The sequence below is a fragment of the Pelophylax lessonae genome (assembly GCF_965119305.1).
Source record: "Pelophylax lessonae genome assembly, chromosome: 3".
NCBI lineage: Eukaryota > Metazoa > Chordata > Amphibia > Anura > Ranidae > Pelophylax > Pelophylax lessonae.
The window spans coordinates 575,836,119-575,860,050 of NC_138770.1; the positions used below are offsets into that span (position 1 = coordinate 575,836,119).

At 43.7% G+C, this 23,932-nt stretch overlaps 1 protein-coding gene across 1 annotated transcript in view; it reads left to right on the forward strand.

Annotated features, from left to right (window-relative positions):
* The first annotated feature begins 460 nt into the window (after positions 1–460).
* Positions 461–23,932, forward strand: part of LOC309549640 (uncharacterized protein) — a 136,308-nt gene continuing 112,836 nt past the window's right edge. Inside the window, exon 1 of the mRNA XM_082250022.1 lies at positions 461–590. The gene's annotated coding sequence lies outside the window, so the exon portion shown is untranslated. The remainder of the gene's footprint in view (positions 591–23,932) is intronic.

Here is a 23,932-nt window from a genome sequence, read left to right on the forward strand (position 1 = left end):
GAGCCATGTATGGCCAGCTTTAATCTCCTCTAATTTGGGATTCCAATTGCACTCTCTGAACATCTCATGTATAAGTTTTATAGCATTTTATTAATGATTACACCATAATTTGCTAACAAAAATAGTTTAGCCACATTTAAATAGCAGAACTCTTTTAGTTATAACTGATACTAGATACAGAAGTAGCCCTGAACTGGTTAACTCCATGTAATACAGTCCGCTAAGCTCTCAGGTTTGGCAGTTCCATAAACCTGTGAGTGGGAGAGAGGCTAGGAGAGGGGCGGCTTGTGGTAATAGTGCAATGTTGCTGGAAGATGAAACTGCCAAATAAAAAAAAAAACCTTCACCTCCTCCTTCCCCAGCCCACCCCCTGACTCCTTCCTCCCCTCTCTTTCCCCCAAACCACCTCTCATTAACATGAACAGAAATCCCAAGCAAAGAGAAGTGACTAGGAGCCAGGAAAGGCATGCACATTGAGCTGATCCTGTCACACTTCCAGTTTTTTTCCCCAGGTGCTGAGCCTTGTGGTATGACAAAATGGATGCCGTTCTGCTATCAGGCTATGTGACTAGACACATTTCTTCCGCCAGGTAAGTCGATGTCATGTTCTTAAAATTATGTTTAATATTGTAAGACTTAAATGTGCTGGGATATAATATACATAGGGTAACAGAGTAAAAAAAAAAAACTCCATAAATTTGTTAATAGTGATTTATACGGGTGTCATATCAATATTTAGCAATAGGATAATCATATAAAGTACAAAAAAAATAGTAGAAAAGTATTTGTGTTGCTCACAGTATTCTGCTGCATAGGAAAGTACATACAAACTGTAGCACATTTGTTTTCTATATCAATATTTACATTGTAGGGGACAATGTTGCAGTAAAATTTAAAAAAGGTGATGTACAGTAATCCCCCGCTACATCGCGGTTCAGTTTTTGCGGTCCCGGTAATTCGCGTTTTTTTTTGTAATGTTATTTTACTATATAAATCATTAAAAATGAAAGATTTTTGTGTTTTTCATAGCTCTTGCTCTGTCTCTAAGTATCTTTTATGTGTTTAAATGAGTTTCTATTGTTTTAAAAGTGTGTTTAAAGACCTTAAAATGCTTCTACACGTACAGTGACAGTAAAAAAATCATGCCTACAATGCATTTTAATAGGGTTTTTCTATTTCGCGGAATTTCACTTTTGGCGGCTGGGTCCGGAACGTAACCCCCGCAATGGAGGGGGGTTTACTGTACATTGTTTGGTGCAAGAATCCTATTGGGTGGTGTTAAACGATATCTGTAACTTAGTTTTTGAATTTTTTTTTTTTTTTTAGCATAACGCAGGTGCATCAGAGTTGAGAGGGAAAAGAGTTTGACAATGTAGCTGTGGTCATCTCTTCAACGTTTGCTTGTTTTTTTCCTTTTCTGCTTTTGGGAAACTGCAAAAGAGAAGGGTTTAACTTTCCTGGAGGTACTGCAATACCGGGTCAATGCATGGAGTGGACTGAGCAAGCTCTTCTTCTATCTCCCTGTTCTAAAATCTATTTAAACCAGTTTAAAAAAAATCACTTAGTATGCTTTATGGAGATGGGGGCTGCAATTTAAACAGTAAATGGGTAAATTATCCAATGTAGTGCAGTGTACTACCTTGTCTGCATATAGTCTTGTACAGTATGCACCTGTAAGCAACAGATAATTTGGTAAGGTCTGCCTCCCACTGCCCATCATTCTCTATCAGCTATCGTTCCCAAGGAAGGGAAGACTCATAGGGGGAGATTTACTAAAACTGGTGCACTCAGAATCTGGTGTAGCTAAGCATGGTAGCCAATCAGCTTCTAACTTCAGCTTGTTCAATTAAGCTTTGGCAATAAAACCTGGAAGCTGATTAATTTTGATGCACTGGATTTTACTCTCTCCAGTTTTTGTAAATAATCCCCCATAATGTACCTGTCCTATTTGGGGGTTGTTGAAGCTGAACTTTGGGCACAAATTCACTTTGTGTACAGAAAATGCCTTTATAGACCCAGATAATACCTTGTAAAAGTAGCTGTGACATCATCACTGTACATAGCTTGTGCAGAGAGCTGTGGGAGGGGCCAAGTAGACCCACCCACTACTGACTGCTTACAAAGTACTAAAGGAGTGGGCGAATACAAGACCAGACACATTGTACAAGGAGAGAGAACAACATGACCGGTCTTTTTTACAGGAAGCTTCTGCACAGAGAAAATGTTTCACACTAGATTACTGCACAGATCTGTAAGAAATACACAATTCACAAAGCAAGATTCAAGTAAGAATATACAGTGCATGCCTCTTGCATTTAGACATAATTTGCTTAACCCAGAATTCAGCTTTAAGAAGCACATTTATTGCTTGAAAGTAGTTTTTTTTGCTTTTAAAGTGTTAGGTTACTCAAAAAAACTGCATATGCAGTTGAGAAGGACCTGTAGATAAAAACAAACTGTGCAGCTTTGACTAAAGTTGGACAATACCCTTGCTATAGGCATAGGCCATTTATTGCCCCCCCCCCCCCCCCAAAAGCCTGAACGAAACACTCTCATAGACGGCTTCATTCTATCCTGCTTTGTTACAAGGACGTTGCTCCCAGTCATTACTGCTCACCCCCATCAACATAGGAGCAAGCTCCTAAACCCCTGCACATGTGTGGTCCACTGTCTCCTCTCTTGCAGCTTCACTGAGATCAGAACTCTTGTGACAGGAGAGACTGAGTGCATGTAAATGCGTTTGAATCGGCTGCGAGTATCTGGGCAAGATCCTTGCAACAAGGCAGGATGGAAAAATGCCACCTCTGGGGGGTTTTCAGGCAGGTTTCGGCAGATATGTGAATGGCCTACATCTATAGTAAGGGCATTATTTAACTTTGGTCAAAGTTGCACAGTTTGTTTTTATCAATAGGCACCCCTTACCTGCATAGACAGTTTTTTGGTAAAGGTGAACTAACCCTTTAAAGAAGTCCTGCAAGGACAGTTTTCATTGAATCTACATATACAGCATACCGTCATTCTGGAAAAACATTATGGACATGTTCTTCACATAGGAAAAAATTGCTGTACACTTTGAGGACATGGTTGAAAATGACATACTCAGAGTGTGTTGATAAACCAGTCACTTGTGACATAGGTTTTTGCAGTGCAAAAGAGTGAGGCTTAAGCAGCCCATAGATGATTCTACTTTTTTTTTTTTTTTTCTTTCAACCAGCAGGTTGAATTAAAAAAATGACTTGATTTCCTCATTCACACATCCAATGTGGACGGGGGAATTCTCTGCGCTAAACTATTGTATTCTAACAGTGGGGAGACTTCTTCACCATCAGAATTCACTGAACAGCACTGCAGGCTATAGCCAGAGGCGTTGATCAAGCATCAAAAATCCGACAGGGCAGTTGTACAGAAGTTGTTTGGTAGATTTACTTCTGTACAACCATCCTGCCCCTGCATGGATTTAAATTCAGCTGTCCCTGCTAAACCGGACGAATTTTGATCCACGTGTGGCCGGCTTTATGTAGACTAATGAATTTTTGTTCCCTACTTAAAAAGTTACAGAATTGCGTTGGTTGCAATGCAAAGCAATCAAAATACTTTTTATTCTCATCATTTTTGTATACATTTGTAAGAGAAATTGTACATTCTGTAGGAAAAGGTCAACCATACTAAAGCCTCATACACAAGATAAGAATATCGGACAAATGATAAACCATTTTTTTTTCCCTACATGCTAGTCTCATATCGAAAACTAATAGGTTATTAAAATTAGGCAAATTCTCATATGACAATACAATTTTGGGTGTGATGTAATGTATTGAATTGTAATGTATTTCATTTCCGAGCACACGTGGTCTTCGCCACATGATTTTTTTATACAAATATCATACTTATTACATGAAAATCTTTCCTTCTGTCATCATATGAGAAAAATTTTCGTGCTTGTCCCTTCTGATATTTTCGCATGAACTGTTTTAATCAGCTCTCGAAAGCTGTGTACTGATGGTCAGATTTTCAGATGATCGCTTTGAAAGTGGTATTTTTCATCCAATTTTCTCATTGTGTGTGCTGGGCATTACAAAGCTACACTAACAATTCTTCCTGTTTCACACATTGCTTAAAATCTTTCCTATGTAAATACAATTGAGTGAATGCCCCACAGCTATACATCCTTTGGCTCTTCAGTGAAGTAGATCCGGTGCATTGTTAATCTCCTTGGATTTGGGCAAACAAGGCCATTTATCTCGGTCACTTCTGGAATTCAGCACTTGTGTTAAGTGACCCAGAGTAATTCTTTTGAGCTACTTGGGAAAAAAATATTGGTTAGAACAAGCTCATCCTTACATTGTAATGCACTGTTTTTGGAAAATGTGACTATCAACCAAAAGCATCTACATAAAATAAATTGTATTTTTTTTTTTTTTTTTTACTGATAACTGAGTGTTTCTAGATTGCGTATTTTGCTATATAAAGTTTAATATGTTGTGCCTGCATTATATTATCAATTTAAAAATGTACTACTGAACAAATAGAAGGGCTGCCCAGTAATGCATGCCTGCCTACTTTACTTGTCCTCTGTCTCCAGTTAGAAGCCATTCACTCTTGATCACTCTTGATCACAGTGAATCTCAGCACAATTGTTTTTTTGAACAATGAGGCTTTCAGGTTCTCTGCATTAAGCAGCCCATTCAAACTGAACTGACCAAAATGCATCTCCAAACAAAAAATTTAGGGTGTTAAACATCCCAGCTATAGTGCACAGCGCGTGCTGTTCTGCATTGCAAAGGGCTGCAATTCTGGTGGTGTGTTGGGGTGCCATTAAAAATGAATGGCACCACAATGCATCAACACTTGCATACTACATTGTCATATGTTGCAGTAATGCTCATATTTACAGTGCCTTACTACATGGCACTGGGGTAAACAAACCCCAAGGGGTTTTTTGTCATCCCACCCACGGGCTTATTTTAATCTGCTGATTCGGATGGCTGTTATTTTTTAATGTCTTTCTTGTTCAAACAGTTTTTTTATTTGCAGAAATATACAAGAAACGGTCAAACGTGTCACAGGTAGACAACGGAACATATTGTGAGAGGTACAGTCAAACAATTAGGGATGAGAAAGGGTATGACCCAGAGTTCAGTACATCGTATGGAAGAGAGTCCAATGAGAATTTGGCTGTTCTTTATGTAACTAAATATATTCGTGCAGATTTATTCTCCTGGAACAATAGATTCCAGTGGTTATATTCTGGCTCCGGAGAAATAAGTATGCAAACAAGGGATTATGTTCAAATTAAGGAAAGTTATTGGGAGAGTTACAGGCAGGGTTAGTGTTTGGGTTAAAGGGAAGGTTTGTATGAGGGTTAAAGGGAGGGTTACTTTGAGGGTTCTAGGGAGGCTTAGTGTTAGGGTTTCAGGAAGCTACCGTAGTGTGAGGGTTGCAGGTAAGGTTGGAGAGGGATAATTTGAGGGTTATAGGGGGAGCTACCATGAGGATTACAGGAATGGTTAGTGTTAGGGTTACAGAATAGCTAGTGTGAGGGTTACAGGGAAGGTTAGTGAGAGGACTACAGGGAGGGTTAGTCTGAGGGTTACAAGAAGTGTTTTAAGAGGGTTTATGTAAGTATTAGTGAGAGGGTTTCAGGCATAGTTAGTGTGAGTCTATATATGCATCAATCGCAACACCAGACATATTCAACTGATAGCTACTGGCACCAATCTGTCAATTAAAGACATTTTTTCAGGTTTATCCAGTCTCTGAAGAATCTCACGACTAATAAATCACAGTTCCCTGCATTTCTGAAAGTTGTAGATAAAAAAGATCTACAAATAAGCATTCAGGATATTCCTATACTTATGGCATACATATTTCCCTTATACGATGATCGGTAGTGACCCCCATCTGACATCTATTCTATTGCCATTAATGAAAGCATATGCTCCATGTCTGTGTAAAAATGCTGTCTGCTGGCTCTAGCTTAAGATTGATTGGCTTCTGCGTGCTATAATAATACTCCACCACTGTCCTAATCCATCAGAATTTTGACGTATGAATTTATATGTAATAAATACTTAGCCACAGTCATGAAATGACAGCCTTGGGCTGACTGCAGCTCTGTGGCCAAAACAATGCTTGAATTGAGCTTGTTACACCATTTCTGTCTGCTTTCTCCAGCCCTGATAACTAAGGAAAACACAGGTTAAATGAAAATTGTTCCAGATGTTGAATGTAGAGAGATGTGTGTTATTGTATCAGTCTTATTGTTTAGATTATTTCAGTTTTCCATAGTAGGCATATGGAAAGTTTGGTTATGAAAATAGAAATGTGCCCAGTCACTGATTGCAATTCACATCTGTCTTTGTGCTTTTTGAACGTGATACGTGTTGCCTCTCCTTTTTAGTGGAAAGTTGTAATTGCAGTTGTAGGGGATGGCACAATGACCTCCCTCCCTACTCTATAGATATCCTAGATGTACAAAGGCCACATTGGGAGATTTTGGTTTACATTCTCAATCCCCCCCCCCCCCCTTTTAAAAGCTAACGATTTGTGCTGCTATGATAACAATGTTCCCACCCCACAGGAAGAAATCTAACATTCCTCACAAAAGGAGTATAAAGGGAACCCATTTAGTGAAATCACTGAAGGAGGCAAAACTGTTCAGTACAAAACTTCCTATGAAGTAATTTGGCATCATGCATACTGTTGTGATCAGGGTTTTTTTTTTTTTCAGGAGGGACGTAGTTTCGGCACCCCCAGCACTAAATTTAATGGCAAGTGGTGCTGGGATATGCTTGAGGGTCTACTGATGCTGGCTGCTAGGGATCTATTGTTGGTGGTGGGGAATATTTTTTTGTGTCATGGCCAATTGCTCCTGGGGAGGTCATTTGTTGCTCGTGGGGGGATCTATTCTTGCTGGGGGGAGCTTATGTTGGTGGGGAGGGTCAACTGTTGCTTGAAGAGATCTACTGTTGAGGTAGGTATCTATTGTTCCTGGATTCTGAAGAGTGTATTGATGCTGGCTGCTGGGAGATCTGTTCTGGCTGCCAAGGGTCTATTGTTGCTGGGGTAATATTTTTTTGCGGGGGTCTATTGTTGCTGGGGGGGGGGGGTATATTGCTGCTGACTACATGGGTTCTATTTTACTGCTTTTACCAAATTCCATACAAATTAATTAGCACAACATAATGATTCTTGGCTCTGTATTCTCTAAACGAGACGGTGCTGGGAGGTGGGTAGGGGTGAAACCAAGTGGTGGTGCTCGGAGATAGGTAGCACCTATTCTCTGAGAAAAAAAAGCCCTGGTTGTGATTAATGTGAAATGTTATATGTAACTTTTATTATATTATTATTATACAGGCTTTATATAGCGCCAACAGTTTGCGCAGCGCTTAACAAAATGAAGGCAGACATTAGTTACAATACAATTTTGTACAAAAGGAATCAGGGGGCCCTGCTCATTGGAGCTTTCAATCTAAGAGGGAGGGTCAATTGATACAAAAGGTAATAGCTGTGGGGGATGAGCTGATGGAGAAAGTGAAACAGTGTATTAGTTAGAAGCTAGATAGGCTTCTTTAAAGAGAAGGGTTTTCAGGGATCGTCTAAAGATGGATAGATTTGGAGACAGTCGGACAGATTGGGGTAGAGAGTTCCAGTGGATGGGAAAAGCTCTGGAGAAATCCTGGAGGCGAGCATGGGAGGAGTTGACAAGGGATCTAGAGAGCAGGAGGTCTTGAGAGGACTGAAGAGAGTGGCTTGGTTAATATTTTGAGATCAGGTTAAGTTAGTGATGTACCTGGGGGCAGAGTTGTGGATGGCGTTGTAAACTATTGTTAGTACTTTGAATTTTATTTGTTGGGTGAGTGGAACCCAGTGGAGGGATTGGCAGAGAGGGGTGAAGGACACTGAATGGTCGGTAAGGTGGATGAGTTTTGCAGCAGTATTCATTATGGACTGAAGGGAGATAGTCTATGCAGGGCAGCCATCAGAAATTTTGGGGCCCCTTACACAGCTTTAGGCCTGGGCCCCCCGGGCCTGACCACCAAGTTACATCCTCCTCCTCTGCCTGGGCCTTTGAATGAATTTGATTGAATGCAAGGACACCAGGGGGTCCTAGCAACCAATAATTTTGACAGCGGCGGCCAGGGGGAGGCTGGGAGTCAGGAGCCAGTGCAACAGGTGGCACCAGCGAGAGTAGGGACTAGTTGCCAGTGTAGGGGAGGAAAGGAAAAAAAGGGAGGTGTCAACTTGGAGCCTGGGCATGCCTCAGGACTGGGCCCCTCGGAATGCCTGGGCCCCCTACATCTGTATGGGCTGTACCCCCCTGATGGCAGCCCTGAGTCTATGTAAAGGTAATCCAATGAGGTGGGAGTTGCAGTAGTCCAGATGAGAGATAACCAGGGAGTGAATTAGAAGCTTGGTGGTGTCATTGGTTAAAAAGGGGCGTATTCTAGAGATGTTGCAGAGGTTAAGGCGGCATGATTTGGAAAGGGATTGAATGTGGTCCTGAAAGGACAGTTCAGAGTCCAGGGTTACCCCTAGCACCCTGGCATGTGTGGAAGGACTAATAGCTATGCCTTTGATCTTCACAGAGAATTCAGGGGAAGGGGCACATGGGGGAGGAAATATTATGAGCTCGGTATTAGATAGATTCCGTTTGAGGAAGTGGTGTGACATCCAGTCTGATATGTCTGTAAATCAGTGATGCGGGAGGAGACAGATGGGCTGAGCTGAGGGGTAAAGAGATAGATCAACATAGAAATGATAGTGGAAGCCATGGGAGGCTATCAGCTGACCTAGGGAGGAGGTGTAGATTGAGAATAGTAGAGGTCCAAGGACAGAACCTTGCGGGGACTCCAACGGTAAGAGGAGTTGGCTAGCCTAGCTCTGTGGAAGGGGGTTCACCTTCGAAGTGCATCAGCTAGCCACCCCTATGACCTAATTGGAGTATGTGAGTCCGCCCTGTATGGCATCTTGTGGTTCATTGGCTTTTACTAGTTGCCATTTTGTGAGTATCCATTTGTAGTAGTATTTTACCACTAATAAATGTTTTTGACAATGCACTAGGTGCGTGTACCTTCTTGTCCATTTGTTTTTTAGTTTTACTTTGGATTACCCAGTCTGAGAAGGGCTGCATCCGCTTTGTGCTTGGCTTTGCTGTTGGTCATTTTGCATCCAACCATAGAGGACCTCATAGCGCTGGAAGTGACTGTTTGCTGGCCCTATCACAGTGAAACATCAGGCCGTTCAGACAGTCAAAGCTTGGGCACCTCCTCATAGTGCTGAAATTTGCCCAACCTCACTACCTCCTGCACATTCCCATTAGTCAATTATGTAAATAATCATATTAATAGGTCAATAGAAATGAGGGGGTGGGTGAGAGACGTAGTGACTGGCTTCAACACAACTCATACTCATAACTGCCCATGCTTTGACATTGACAGGAAGATAAAGGAGGCTGATGTAAGTATGTGTAGGCTCCTATAGATGCCCTCACCGCATACATGCAACAGTTCTCCCCTATTTTCTTCCCTTTTAAAAGAGTCCCAGAAATAGCACCTCTGTCTCTGGATAGAGAAGTATGGTGCCGGTACCTGCCGTGTATAATCTGTGCTTAAGAAAGCCTAGAAGCAGAGATTTCAGAAGAGAACTTTTGAGTTCTATGACTACAATATCCAGATAAATTATTATTCATGCAGTATATTTGTGACTGCTGTCCAGCGGACTACAATACAAGGTTAATCAAAAAAGCACAAACTGTTCGAGGGACACCAATAACCTAGATCCTGCTAGATTACAGCAGTGGAGCACTCTGGAACCTTACATTTTACAGTACACGGGAATATGTTGTGTTATGTGTTGTGACAGTAAGCAACATATTGTGAAGGTGTCTGTGTACTGCACATGGTAGTCCTGTTGTCTTAGTTCATGACTTATGTTGGCTATACAGGTTGCATAGTCATATCTAATAATCTTTAGCCACAGATCTAGGCGAATATTTGCAGACGTTATTTTGAAATTACAGTGTTTCCAGATATAAACTATGTGGTCAAAAGTTTAGACATCTACGTGACCTTTTCTTAATTTGATAGCAAGGCTACTACAAAAGTTGGTAATCTCTTTTGCTGCTATAACACTCTTTATATGTTATTGGAGCATGCCACTATTTAGCCAAAGGAAAAATAAGTTGGGTACTGATGCTTGGTACCTAAGAACTTATCATGCTTAAGGTGTTCAGTTGGATTGAGGTCAGATCTCTGTGAAGACAAGTCAAGTTTCTCTTCCTTGGAACTTAGTATTGAGTGTTCCAACTGAGAACATGCAATTTCTGTGCTGTTCACGTTTTGGATTTATATGGCCTGCCAAGCAGCAACTCTTCTGACTCACCTGAAATTGCCTTTTAATGCAAATCCTTTTTGAGTTCCAGATTTCCTGTAGGCAAGGCTTTATTAGATAAGGAAGATGTGTCCATTGTTTCCTTGTATACAGTACAGATCTGCATTTTTATAGCTTACAATCCCTACTTTGGGAAACACCAGTATAACATAGAATTGCTATACTAGAAGGTGAAGAGTCTTTACGAAATATACTCTTACAAAAATAATCTATAAGGTGAGTGAAAATGAAACGAAGTTGTCCAGTTTATTCATGTTTTTTTTTTTTAGATACTATTTTCTGTACATGTAGTTCTACTTGTAGTATTACTACTAGCTATTATGTCAGTTGATGAGTTGTGTGGAATGTTTATTGCCTAAAGTTGCTAAGCACAGTGAAAGTGAAAAGGGCGTATTAAGAAAGGGGCCATTCACATAATTTCTTTTGTGACTGCACCAAAGCAAAGCACAGCATGACCCCTCTTAGCTTTAATGGCAAAAGCTATTTTTGCCTCATTTTGCAATTGTCATTTTCTTAAGTGGAGCATGGACATTTATCACCTACTTGTAGACAAATGCAACAAAAACTTTTATAAAAGGAGCAAGAACATCAGAGGCCTAAAAGCTAGATACACAGGATAAAGTGCTCTACAAGAACTCTATCCATGAGAATGACGAAATATATGGCCTTGGAGTACAGCGCTGAGCCGAGTTTCCTCCAGTAGCTGTGATCTCATCATGCCTTTCGTGCCTTTGTTTTCTGACAAGCAAATTAAGGTATATGTAAACCCAATTATTAAAGCCACACATACACTTTAGTATGTTAAAGCAGGGTTCCAGCCTCAGGGGTCAAATTTAGATAGAAATACCCCCGGGACAGTCAGGGCTAGTACATTCCACAATGGATAGCCTCTGAACTGTCCCGGGTTGCACTTACCTGTAAGAAGAAATATTTACCTTGAAAAGTTCTTCTCCAGTTCTTCTCCAGCGCTGCCATCTCAGGTGTGGGCAGCTGAAGCCAGCGCGTCCTCTTCTGCGGCCTCTTCGGTGACGTCGGACTCCCACGATGCACTGCACCGGCCCCGCTCGTCACTTCCGGTGCAGGCGCGGCATCCCTGCACAGCTTCAGGGCATGCCCAGAAGCTGTTTAGCAGGAAATGCCGCGCCTGCACCGGAAGTGACAAGCGGGGCCGGTGCAGGCGCATTGAATCCTGGGAGCGATGACGTTCAGCTCCCAGGAGTCATCGCAAACCGGGAGGGAGGAAGTGGAAGGAAGGTGAGTATATTTTCTTCAATATCAAGGTAAGTGAACAAAAAAAAAATTGGGAGCATCCATTTTTTTTTCAGGTGGCCCTCAGCAAGCGGATGGCCCAAAATCGATTTTTTAGATTTTGAGTCTGGAATTCCGCTTTAATGTAATTTCAAAGTAATTTACATTTTTTTTTGTAGCTTTTAATTAAATTATTTCCAGGAAGCTATTGGTTATTTAATTTCCTATTTTATAATAACAGTGCTCTGTCCCTGTCTCACATTTATGCATCCATGCTGTCACTCTATCACACAGGCCTTTGATGGAGCCTGCAGGTGGCCATTTCAAAACACCTTATGTAGATATGAACCACTGTTGTCACCATTAGGAATCCCACCCAACCATGTCATGCAGCCATCACTGGAGGGCATGCATGTAGACAATTAGTGACTATAAAAAGACTGCGGGACATCAGCGGTCCTCAAATGGAACAAAGGATGAAAAAAAAGGAGAAAACAAAGATTTTATTAGAAAAAGAAAGCAATTGTATATGATAGTGCTTTAGCAAGTATAATGTTAGTGGGAAAGGGGTGTTTTGGAGCAATTTAGGTCTCACTTCAGTACAATAAATGCTACCTGAAACTTGAATTGCTTTCTAATACTTAATTTTAACTTATGTGTTCACATGCTAGAAGCTCCACCTGCTGCAAGCAAGTAGTATATATGAAATATTTATATGCAGTATTTCATATCAGCAAATGATGGCCCAGAAATCACATATGTGGATTTAGAATGATAAAACCTCATTATTTCTTCAAGTGTTTTCTTGTTCAAGCAATAGACAAAGACCAATATCTCAGTTCAGAAAAAAACAAAAAAACAAATGGCATTATTTTTACTGAGCAGAGTACATCTCAGCAGCTTATGCAAATCAGGAGGTTCTTGTTTTTTATGAAGATCTTGGAAATGCAAAAGGCGCCATTTACTATGTTGGAAGTATTATTATTACTATTATTATTATTATTGGAAGTATTATTTTTGCTCAGTTTTATTTATTTATTTTTTTTGCAGTTTTTTATTTTTTTTGCTACAGTTTTAGTAAACATACAAAAATACTTCAAAAGACTTGTTTGGACTTGTTAGTTAACATCTGAATGCCTTATGTTCTTATGAATGGTTATTTCATCTTATGAATAGCTATTTTATGTTACAAAGTACTTTTTTTTTATCATCACTTTAAAATTACTCCTCTTTCAGCTCTCTCTGATAGCAATATTAATTAAACCTGCAGTTATTGCAAATTAGGATCTAGTGGTCTGTACAGGAGTAATGGCCTGTACAATAGATTTTGCTGGCTATTTGTGCATAAAATAACCAATGTTCAGCAAATGTATCTAATACTTGTGCCTATAGTAAATCGCAAAAATCCATTTCAATTATGAGAAACACAGATATGACAAATGCTATTGTGATGACCGGTTCATGGCAGTCTAGAAAATCCCTAGCACCCTAAATGATTTAAAACCCCCTACCTAGGTGATTACGTACCTCTGTATGGTGGTTGCGACAGCAACCCATCGTGTTTATAACCAAGGGCAGATATCCTTGTTTGTCTGTGTGGTCAAGCTTAGAATAGGTCAGGGGTCCAGGGAAGTATGGCTGTGCATATTTTAGTTTAAAGTGAGCCTACACTTCAAATCTAATATCTCAAGCAACAGTTTTAAATGAGAACGATCAAGGATGTATAGAAAAAAATTAAAACCTGTGCAATTTAGGAAGATGTGAAGAAATGGCCTGTTTGGGAATAATGAAGAATTATTTATCAGTCACATTTACAGATAAGAGTTCTGTCTACAGCAGGTTCAAACCTGACATTGTTGAAAATGGTGGCTTTTACCACTTGCCGTCACTGCACTGCCTTTTTACGTCGGCAGGGTGGCTCTCCCAGGCAAAATCACGTTAATAGGGGTCATCTGCCTGGGAGGCCACTAGGGGGCAAGTGTGCGCCCCCGGAGGCGTGCTCCCGCCCCCGATCGACAGCGGGGAAGCTAGTGTGGGTGCCAGGCAGCTCTGATGGCCGCCTGACACCATCGATCTCCCCCCCGCCCTGACAGAGAAGGACAGACGGCTGATGTAAACACAGCCGTCTGTGATTCTCCCTGACATGATCACAGAGACCATGCAATCCTGCTATTTAGGATCACATGTCTCTATGATTATTTCAAACGCCTAAACCCCCACAGTTAGAATCACTCCCCTAGTGTCAGGGAACTACCAATATCCTGGCGAATCAGCGAATTCGCACATTGGCGCGAATGCGCATGCGCGCCCAAACACGGGCAAACGCAGTTAGGAATGTGCGTGCGCCAATGCGCACGCGCGTACGCCATGCGTAATGGCGCTTGGCGCCAAATGGCCTATTTAAAGCCAGCAGCCACAACATCTAGTTGCTGGATGATCAACAGCCTCCCGTGTTCCCTGTGCCTTGTTTACCTGCTGATCTTGCCTTCCCGTTGCCGACCCGGACTGTCTGACTTGCTTCTCCTGGCTCCTGACCCCTTGGCTTGCTCTCGGATTCCTGTTGTCTTCTCCAATACTTGACCTCGGCTTGGCTCCTGACTTCGCTCCAGTATTTCACCCAGTCTGTTCCTGTCTGCACCTTGTAACTGCCTGGCTTGCCAAAGTGTTCCAGACCTGCTTGGAACTTCTCAACAAGTTGGTTCCTGCTTCCATCCTGGTCATCCCAACCGGCAACCCGTGCTACTTCGGGCACAGCACTCCCTGTCCCACTTCCAGGGGTACTCTGCACCTAGCCGCAAGGGGAGCCCTCTCTACACTCCGGCTTCGGATCAGGTACGTGACAGTATCATCCAGCCATGTCAGAAGCCGAGAGAGGTGTCTCCCCGCTGGAAACCCTGTGCCAGCAAGTGACAGCATTAACCCAGGCGGTGAAGAATCTTCAGGATGGGTACTTCCAACTGGAAGGTCGTTTACAGTACCTGACTACACCATCTCTGGCAGCAACTCCAAATCCACCCGCTGCAGTCTCCACCTCCGCTCCTGCAACTTCAGGACAGTCAGCTCCAACTCCTACGATGATGGCTCCGCCTCCAGAACCAAGAGTACCTATACCTGAACGCTTCTCGGGGGATCGCCGCAAGTTTAAGTCATTCAAAAATGCCTGCCTGTTATACCTGGCCCTGCAACCCAGAACTTTTTCTTTAGAGACAGTTAAAGTGGGGTTTATTATTTCCCTGTTGTCTGATGAACCCCAGTCCTCGGCCCATCAGTTACTGGAACAGAAGGATCCTGCTGTCAGTTCCGTTGAGGTTTTCTTCGAGGCTATGGCACAGCTGTACGATGACCCACAACATATGGCCACTGCCGAGGCTACGCTCCATAAGCTACAGCAAGGCCGACGCCCTGTAGAGGATTACACAGTGGACTTTCGTAGGTGGGCCGCAGACACAGGGTGGAATGAGGCCGCCCTCAAATACCAATATCGGTTAGGTCTGTCTGAAACCCTGAAAGATGAGTTGGCACGAGTAGAGACCCCCACTTCATTAGAGGAGCTCATTCAACTCGCCATCCAATTGGACAGACGTTTGCGGGAACGCAGGTCTGAACGAGCTCAGTCTTATCAGCCTACTTGGATGTTACCCAAGGTGCCACCATCTCCTGCTCCTCTACCCACTGCTACCAGCCCAATGTCTCCTGAAGAGCCTATGCAGATCGGAATGGTCCGCTCAGCCTTAACCCCTGCTGAAAGGCTTCGTCGCAGGCAATTGAACTTATGTCTTTACTGTGGGGAAGATGGACACTTTCTCCGTGACTGCCCAGTGAGACCAAGTAAGCCCGCTGCTTTCAACCATCTGCATCTCCAAATTCCGGGACCCTCTCCCGCTCACCTAGTCCTTCTTGTTTCATTACAGGTGGCAGAAGGAGAGATCAAGCTGCCAGCAATCATTGATTCCGGAGCCTGCAGCTGTTTCCTGGATATCTCTGTGGCAAGAAACCTTCACATTCCACTCCAGACCAAGCGCCATAAACTGGAAATCCACCTTGCAGACGGCACCACTCCCAGGTCCGGGCCCGTCATTCAGGAGACCTTACCCGTACTTGCCACTACTGGCCCTGGCCATAAGGAACTTCTTCACTTTGACGTCCTTCCTTCACCTATGTTTCCTGTAATTCTGGGAATTCCGTGGCTACGGGCCCATAACCCGTTGATAGACTGGTCCAAAGGGGAAGTATCCTTCAAATCAGTGTACTGCTTCCAACATTGTATGACTCCTGAGATACCTCCTCCTGCCAGCTGTCTTGCCATTCAGCCTGTTTCCAATGCCAGCCAAGACGTTCCTTCCGCCTATCATAGTTTTTTGGACGTATTTGATAAGAAGAAGGCGGACTCTCTACCACCTCACCGTCCCTATGATTGCCCAATAGAATTGTTGCCTGGTGCTGAGATCCCTTTTGGCCGTATTTTCCCACTTTCAGAGACGGAACTTGAAGCCCTACGGCAATACATCGATGAAAACCTCAGCAAGGGCTTCATTCGTCCTTCTTCCTCTCCGGCCGGAGCCGGAATCTTCTTCGTGGAGAAAAAAGACCACACTCTCAGGCCATGTGTGGACTACAGGGACTTGAATAAAATAACTATAAAGAACCGTTACCCACTCCCTCTCGTTCCTGAACTCTTCCAGAAGTTTCGTTCTGCTCAAGTCTTTACTAAATTAGACTTACGAGGTGCCTATAATTTGGTGCGGATCCGCGAGGGCGATGAGTGGAAGACTGCCTTTCGAACCCGTTTCGGGCATTTCGAATACTTGGTTATGCCCTTCGGGCTGTGTAATGCCCCCGCCACTTTCCAGCACCTTGTAAATGATATTTTCCGAGAATTCCTGGACAATTTCCTCATCGTTTATTTAGACGACATCCTTATTTTTTCTACTACCCTGGAGTTGCACAGAATACATGTACAAAAAGTATTGGCCACTCTCAGAAAACACGGGCTTTATGCTAAAGCAGAAAAATGTGAATTCGAGAAGTCATCCATACAATTTCTGGGTCTGATTATCTCCACTGTTGGAATATCAATGGACCCTCAGAAAGTGTCTGCCATCCTGGAGTGGCCTGCCCCCTCTGATAAAAAGGGCATCCAAAGGTTTGTGGGTTTCGCAAACTTTTACCGAAGGTTTATTAAGGACTTTTCCCGCATCACTGCCCCATTACGCAAATGACTCGGCAAAACACTCGGTTCCAATGGTCCCCAGAGGCCCAAAGTGCATTTGACAAGCTCAAGGCTGTATTCACCAGTGCTCCGGTGCTACAACACCCAGACCCAGCCTTACCCTACGTCCTTGAAGTTGATGCTTCAGAAGTGGCCACGGGAGCAGTCCTATCGCAACGCCAGGGACCCAAGGCATTGCTTCACCCAGTAGCGTTTTTTTCTAGAAAACTCAGTCAGCCCGAGAAGAACTACGATGTAGGGGACCGAGAACTATTGGCCATCAAGGCCGCATTAGAAGAATGGCGATATTTGCTGGAGGGCGCAGCCCACCCAATAATGATATTCACGGACCACAAGAACCTCGAATATCTCAGATCAGCCAAACGCCTAAGACCTCGGCAGGCCAGATGGGCACTATTCTTTTCGAGGTTTAACTTCCATCTCACATACCGGCCAGGCTCTAAGAATGGGAAGGCAGATGCCCTCTCGCGGATGTTCCCTGAAACCCCTGTGGATGTCACCCCCAGTACAATTCTGTCCTCTCAAAACTTTCTTTTACTCCAGCCTGATCTTAGGACCACCCTTGAACTGGCCTCTGCCCGCTGTACTGCTCCTGAGACTGCTACTCTCAAAAGACAGGGAAAATTTTTTTTGCATGAAGACAAGTTCTTTGTACCCCAGGAAGCCAGACTCACGGTCCTTAAAGCTCTTCATGACCATCAACTTGCCGGTCACTTTGGGGTCCGAAAGACCTTAGAGCTAATTCAGCGATCCTATTGGTGGCCAAACCTGAGAAAGGACTGTAAGGACTATGTGAGTTCCTGTACCACCTGCCTTCGGAGTAAAGGCAGTCACGTCCAAGCCTGGGGTCTGTTTAAACCACTTCCGGTCCCAAGACAACCATGGGAGATGTTGTCCATGGATTTTATAGTGGACCTACCTTCTTCAGAGGGATTCTCCACAATTATGGTGATAGTAGACCGCTTGTCCAAAATGGCCCATTTTATTCCCATGGTTGGCACTCCTTCGGCCGTGGACACGGCACATACCTTTGTCAAGGAAATAGTGAGGCTACATGGTCTACCCGGCAGCATTGTATCCGACCGTGGAGTACAATTTACTTCCAGATTTTGGAGGTCTCTCTGTAAAGCCTTGAATATTGAAGTCTGCTTATCTTCAGCATATTACCCCCAAAGTAATGGTCAAACGGAGAGAACCAACCAAACCCTTGAGCAATATCTCCGCTGCTTTTCCACATTTTCGCAAGACAACTGGGTATCCTTACTCCCGTGTGCGGAGTTTGCCTACAATAACACAATTCATGCTTCCACCCACCAGTCTCCATTTTTTGCAAACTATGGGTTTCACCCATCCTTTTTACCTAACCCTGTGTCTGAGACTACAGTACCTGCTGTTCAAGATAGGGTAGCCTTCCTGCAAGAAAATTTTCTGCTATTACAGAAGACCATGCAAAAGGCACAAGAAGCCTATAAGGAATGCTACGACAAGAGAAGGAGGGATAGCCCGGCCTTGAAGGTGGGAGACAAAGTGTGGCTGTCCACTCTTAATCTTAAGTTGGCCTGCCCATCCAAGAAGCTGGGTCCAAGATTCATTGGTCCCTTCCCGATCAAGAAGATGGTCAATCCTGTGGCCTTTGAATTATGCCTTCCAGATACTTACAAAATTCACCCAGTCTTCCACGTGTCTTTGCTTAAACCGGCCAATCCTGGTCCTTTTCCTGGAAGAGATAGCTTGCCTCCACCTCCAGTTGTAGTAGATGGAGAAACGGAATATGAAGTGGAATCCATCCTGGACTGCCGTAGACGAGGAAGGCAAGTCCAGTATTTAATCAAATGGAAGGGCTATTCTCTGGAGGAAAGTTCTTGGGAACCTGCTGGAAATATACACGCTCCCAGACTGTTACGTGACTTTTTCAAAAGATTCCCTGAAAAACAGGCTCTGTTAGGCATCCGGAGGCTGCCCCTCAGGGGGGGGCACTGTCAGGGAACTACCAATATCCTGGCGAATCAGCGAATTTGCGCATTGGCGCGAATGCGCATGCGCGCCCAAACACGGGCAAACGCAGTTAGGAATGTGCGTGCGCCAATGCGCACGCGCGTACGCCATGCGTAATGGCGCTTGGCGCCAAACGGCCTATTTAAAGCCAGCAGCCACAACATCTAGTTGCTGGATGATCAACAGCCTCCCGTGTTCCCTGTGCCTTGTTTACCTGCTGATCTTGCCTTCCCGTTGCCGACCCGGACTGTCTGACTTGCTTCTCCTGGCTCCTGACCCCTTGGCTTGCTCTCGGATTCCTGTTGTCTTCTCCAATACTTGACCTCGGCTTGGCTCCTGACTTCGCTCCAGTATTTCACCCAGTCTGTTCCTGTCTGCACCTTGTAACTGCCTGGCTTGCCAAAGTGTTCCAGACCTGCTTGGAACTTCTCAACAAGTTGGTTCCTGCTTCCATCCTGGTCATCCCAACCGGCAACCCGTGCTACTTCGGGCACAGCACTCCCTGTCCCACTTCCAGGGGTACTCTGCACCTAGCCGCAAGGGGAGCCCTCTCTACACTCCGGCTTCGGATCAGGTACGTGACACCTAGGCTTACATTTAACCCCTTGATCACCCACAGGGTTAACCCCTTCCCTGCCAATGGCATTATTACAGTAACAGTGCATATTTTTAGCACTGATTACTGTAGTAACTGTGTCACTGGTACCCCCAAAAGTGTCAAAAATGTCAGTTAGGGGTCCGATCTGTCCGCCACAATGTCGCAGTCCTGCAAAAAATCGCAGATTGCCGCCATTACTATTAAAAAAAACCAATAAAAATGACATAAATCTTTCCCGTAGTTAGTAAAGGCAATAACATTTGCGCAAACCAATCAAAATACGCTTATTGCGATTTTTTTTTCCCCAAAAATATGTAGCAAGGACTCTGTGTCTGAGGGTGCTGTCTGAATGGCGGCCTGTGCAAGGAAGAGTCATCGCGAGTGTGTCCAAGGGGCATTCGCTGCCTGCCAGAATCTCCCTATTGTTCGGCGGCAGCTTGGAGGCGGCTCATGCTCCTTCCACACCAGATCCAGCTGGGGCGCGGCGAGCTGCGACAGAGGTTAGACACCATCCCTTGAGCTAGGATCCTGAGGGAAACCCTGTGAAGCCTTCAACCTTGTCATCATCATCATCAGTTACAGTATTGGTGAGCGTGCACTTGCCCGTCTACTCCTGATAGACACTGCATGCAGACAACTTTACCCCTTCTCATAATGCTTATGGCTGTAGAACTCCATGACACAGTACACCTAAGCAAGTAGCCACAGTGTTCACCAGAGCATCCACAGTCGCCACCAGAGCATCACAGGCATACCCTGCATCCCTTACTTTTTAGAATGCACCAGTTTGAATTGCTTTGCTCTGCCATTTGGTATTTCTTATAATACAACTCACCTAAGTGTTAGCTTAAGATCTAAAGATTTCACCTCTTTAAAACGGAACTACAGCTAACCTCCCCTCTATTCATAAGGGAGTTCTTTCACTGTGCACAAAGAGCCTTGATTTTGCCTGGAACTTTGTCTTTTAAAGAAGCAGGATAAATCCTACAAGTTAAACAGTTTGTTGAATGTTAGGCCATTTCTCACAATGCTTGTGCCTGTGGGTTGAGGTACAGGAGGAAGTGGTCTGACATAGCTAAAAGTAATTCCCCTGCCCTCCTTCTGCCTGTTCACATAGGCCTCATATGCATAAACAAGGTTTTGACTGTATCTAATCGCTCTATATAGTTTGCCGTCAGTTATTATCTGTTGCTATTATTGTCTCTGTCATCAGCAGTACTTTTCAAAAGGTTTTACTGTAAGAAACAAGCTCATATCTTTAAACTCTAATGTCTTTATTACTTCAGTAAACTAAGTTCAACTATTTCACCTAACTTGTGTGTGTGCTTCTGATTGTTTGGTCAACACCAAAATGTCTGAACGCAGGGTGTCAGAGGTGTTGGAGATTTTGCAAGGTCGGAGCAACCAATGGGGTACCAATTCATTAAGCGGCCCTCACGGGGGTAGCGCTACTCTCCTTTGAGGCCAGCAAAGCCATTCATTAAAAGACCATTAGGTAGGTTTATGAAGCAGGAAGGGTTAAGATAGGTACACATGGATCGACATTTGGCTGGTTCAGCATGGACGGGATCAATTTTGAGTGTGGCTTCCCTGTTCGAAAGAAGTCAATCGGTAGATCAACTTGTGTGTCAAATGGGACTGTTGGAGAACTTTCATTGGATCATCGGCTGCAGCCAATCAGCTGCAGCACTGATCAGTGTTTTCTGACAGTGAAGGAGTTCTTCCATCTGCCTTGCTTGTGTGGATGGGGAATACGTTAATTTTTTTTTTTTTTTTTTCAGCCCACCAACTGAAAAAAAAAAATATATCGTGTATACCCAGAATTTTGGCCAAACTTGAATTTTACAGGGCAAGTTTGGATTTGTGTGTAAGTTCAGATGCCAAACTTGAATTTATTGATTATTTTTGCATGTAGCATTTGGTGAAAGTAACTTCTGCCTCTGCATTTTCATTATATCCCAAGTTTGAATTGACCCTGTCCTTTGGCCCCAGGGCTTAATTTAATTCTTCGTTACACCCTTGTCTATTAATAAAATAGTCTAATGGAAAAAAATTCACCAAAATGACCTATGGAAGCAAATTTGTGTGTTTAATAGATGGGTTTAGAATGTGAAAAATGACGTGCTTCTAGGCTACTGGCACTTTTCCCTGACTGACTTTTTCTTTTCATGATTACTATTAAATATTTACAACATTTAAACCACCAAAAATGTATGGTGTTTTACAAAATCTATTAAGTTTTAAAACATTACAAAGACAAATCAAGAGGAGCCTTGCTAATCAGAGCTCATATTTTATTAAAAAGTTGTGTAAAGATTTCAACACATTTATTAAATAATATAGGGACATTACGTGTAGCACACAGAAAAAGATAACCTTATCAGGGTTGTTAATATATCTATTAGAACAGTGATGGTGAACCTTGGCACACCAGATGTTTTGAAACTACATTTCCCATGATGCTCATGCACTCTACAGTATAGTTTAGCATCATGAAAATGTAGTTCCAAAACATCTGGGGTGCCAAGGTTCGCCATCACTGTATTAGAGTAATATAGGAAAATCAAAAAGGGTTCCTCCACAGATACAGAATATTTACAGTGGGTACGAAAAGTATTCAGATCCCCTTAGATTTTTCACTCTTTGTTATATTGAAGCCATTTGCTAAAATCATTTAGGTTCATTCTTCTTCCTCATGAATGTACACATAGCACCCCATACTGACAGAAAAACACAGAATTGTTGACATTGTTGCAGATTTATTAAAAAAGAAAAACTGAAATATCACATGGTCCTAAGTATTCAGACCCTTTGCTGTGACACTCATATATTTAACTCAGGTGCTTTCCATTTCTTCTGATCATCCTTGAGATGGTTCTACACCTTCATTTGAGTCCAGCTGTGTTTGATTACACTGATTGGACTTGATTAGGAAAGCCACACACCTGTCTATATAAGACCTTCCAGATCACAATGCATGTCAGAGCAAATGAGAATCATGAGGTCAAAGGAACTGCCTGAAGAGCTCAGAGACAGAATTGTGGCAAGGCACAGATCTGGCCAAGGTTACAAAAAGATTTCTGCTGCACTTAAGGTTCCTAAGAGCACAGTGGCCTCCATAATCCTCAAATGGAAGACGTTTGGGATGACCAGAACCCTTCCTAGAGCTGGCCGTCCGGCCAAACTGAGCTATCGGGGGAGAAGAGCCTTGGTGAGAAAGGTAAAGAAGAACCCAAAGATCACTGTGGCTGAGCTCCAGAGATGCAGTCAGGAGATGGGAGAAAGTTGTAGAAAGTCAACCATCACTGCAGCCCTCCACCAGTCGGGGCTTTATGGCAGAGTGGCCCGACGGAAGCCTCTCCTCAGTGTAAGACACATGAAAGCCTGCATGGAGTTTGCTAAAAAACACCTGAAGGACTCCAAGATGGTGAGAAATAAGATTCTCTGGTCTGATGAGACCAAAATAGAACTTTTTGGCCTTAATTCTAAGCGGTATGTGTGGAGAAAATCAGGCACTGCTCATCACCTGTCCAATACAGTCCCAACAGTGAAGCATGGTGGTGGCAGCATCATGCTTTGGGGGTGTTTTTCAGCTGCAGGGACAGGACGACTGGTTGCAATTGAGGGAAAGATGAATGCGGCCAAGTACAGGGATATCCTGGACAAAAACCTTCTCCAGAGTGCTCTGGACCTCAGACTGGGCCGAAGGTTTACCTTCCAACAAGACAATGACCCTAAGCACACAGCTAAAATAACGAAGGAGTGGCTTCACAACAACTCCGTGACTGTTCTTGAATGGCCCAGCCAGAGCCCTGACTTAAACCCAATTGAGCATCTCTGGAGAGACCTAAAAATGGCTGTCCACCAACGTTTACCATCCAACCTGAGAGAACTGGAGAGGATCTGCAAGGAGGAATGGCAGAGGATCCCCAAATCCAGGTGTGAAAGACTTGTTGCATCTTTCCCAAAAAGACTCCTGGCTGTATTAGATCAAAAGGGGGCTTCTACTAAATACTGAGCAAAGGGTCTGAATACTTAGGACCATGTGATATTTCAGTTTTTCTTTTTTAACCACTTGCCGACTGCCTAACGCCGATCTACGTCAGCAGTCAGCCCCTCACAGGCAAAGTGACGTAGGGCTACGTCACTAGCTTGTGAGGGTCTAGGGAGCGAGCGCGCGCCCCCGGAGGCGCGCTCCCGCGTGGTCACGGACCCCCCCGCACGTGTGACCGGCGGACCCGATGTCCACCGGTCACTCTGCGATCGGCGGGGGAGAGGGAGAAAGTCAGGCAGCTTGTGTAAACAAGCTGCCTGTCATTCTCCCCTGTGTATGAAGGATGATCATATGGTTCTACTATGTAGAACCGTTGATCACTCCTCATACATCTGAAGCCACAGCCAATCACAGTAGAAAGCACGCCCCTAGGGACACACATAGCCCCTCCCTTTCAAAAAAAGTTAACCCCTTC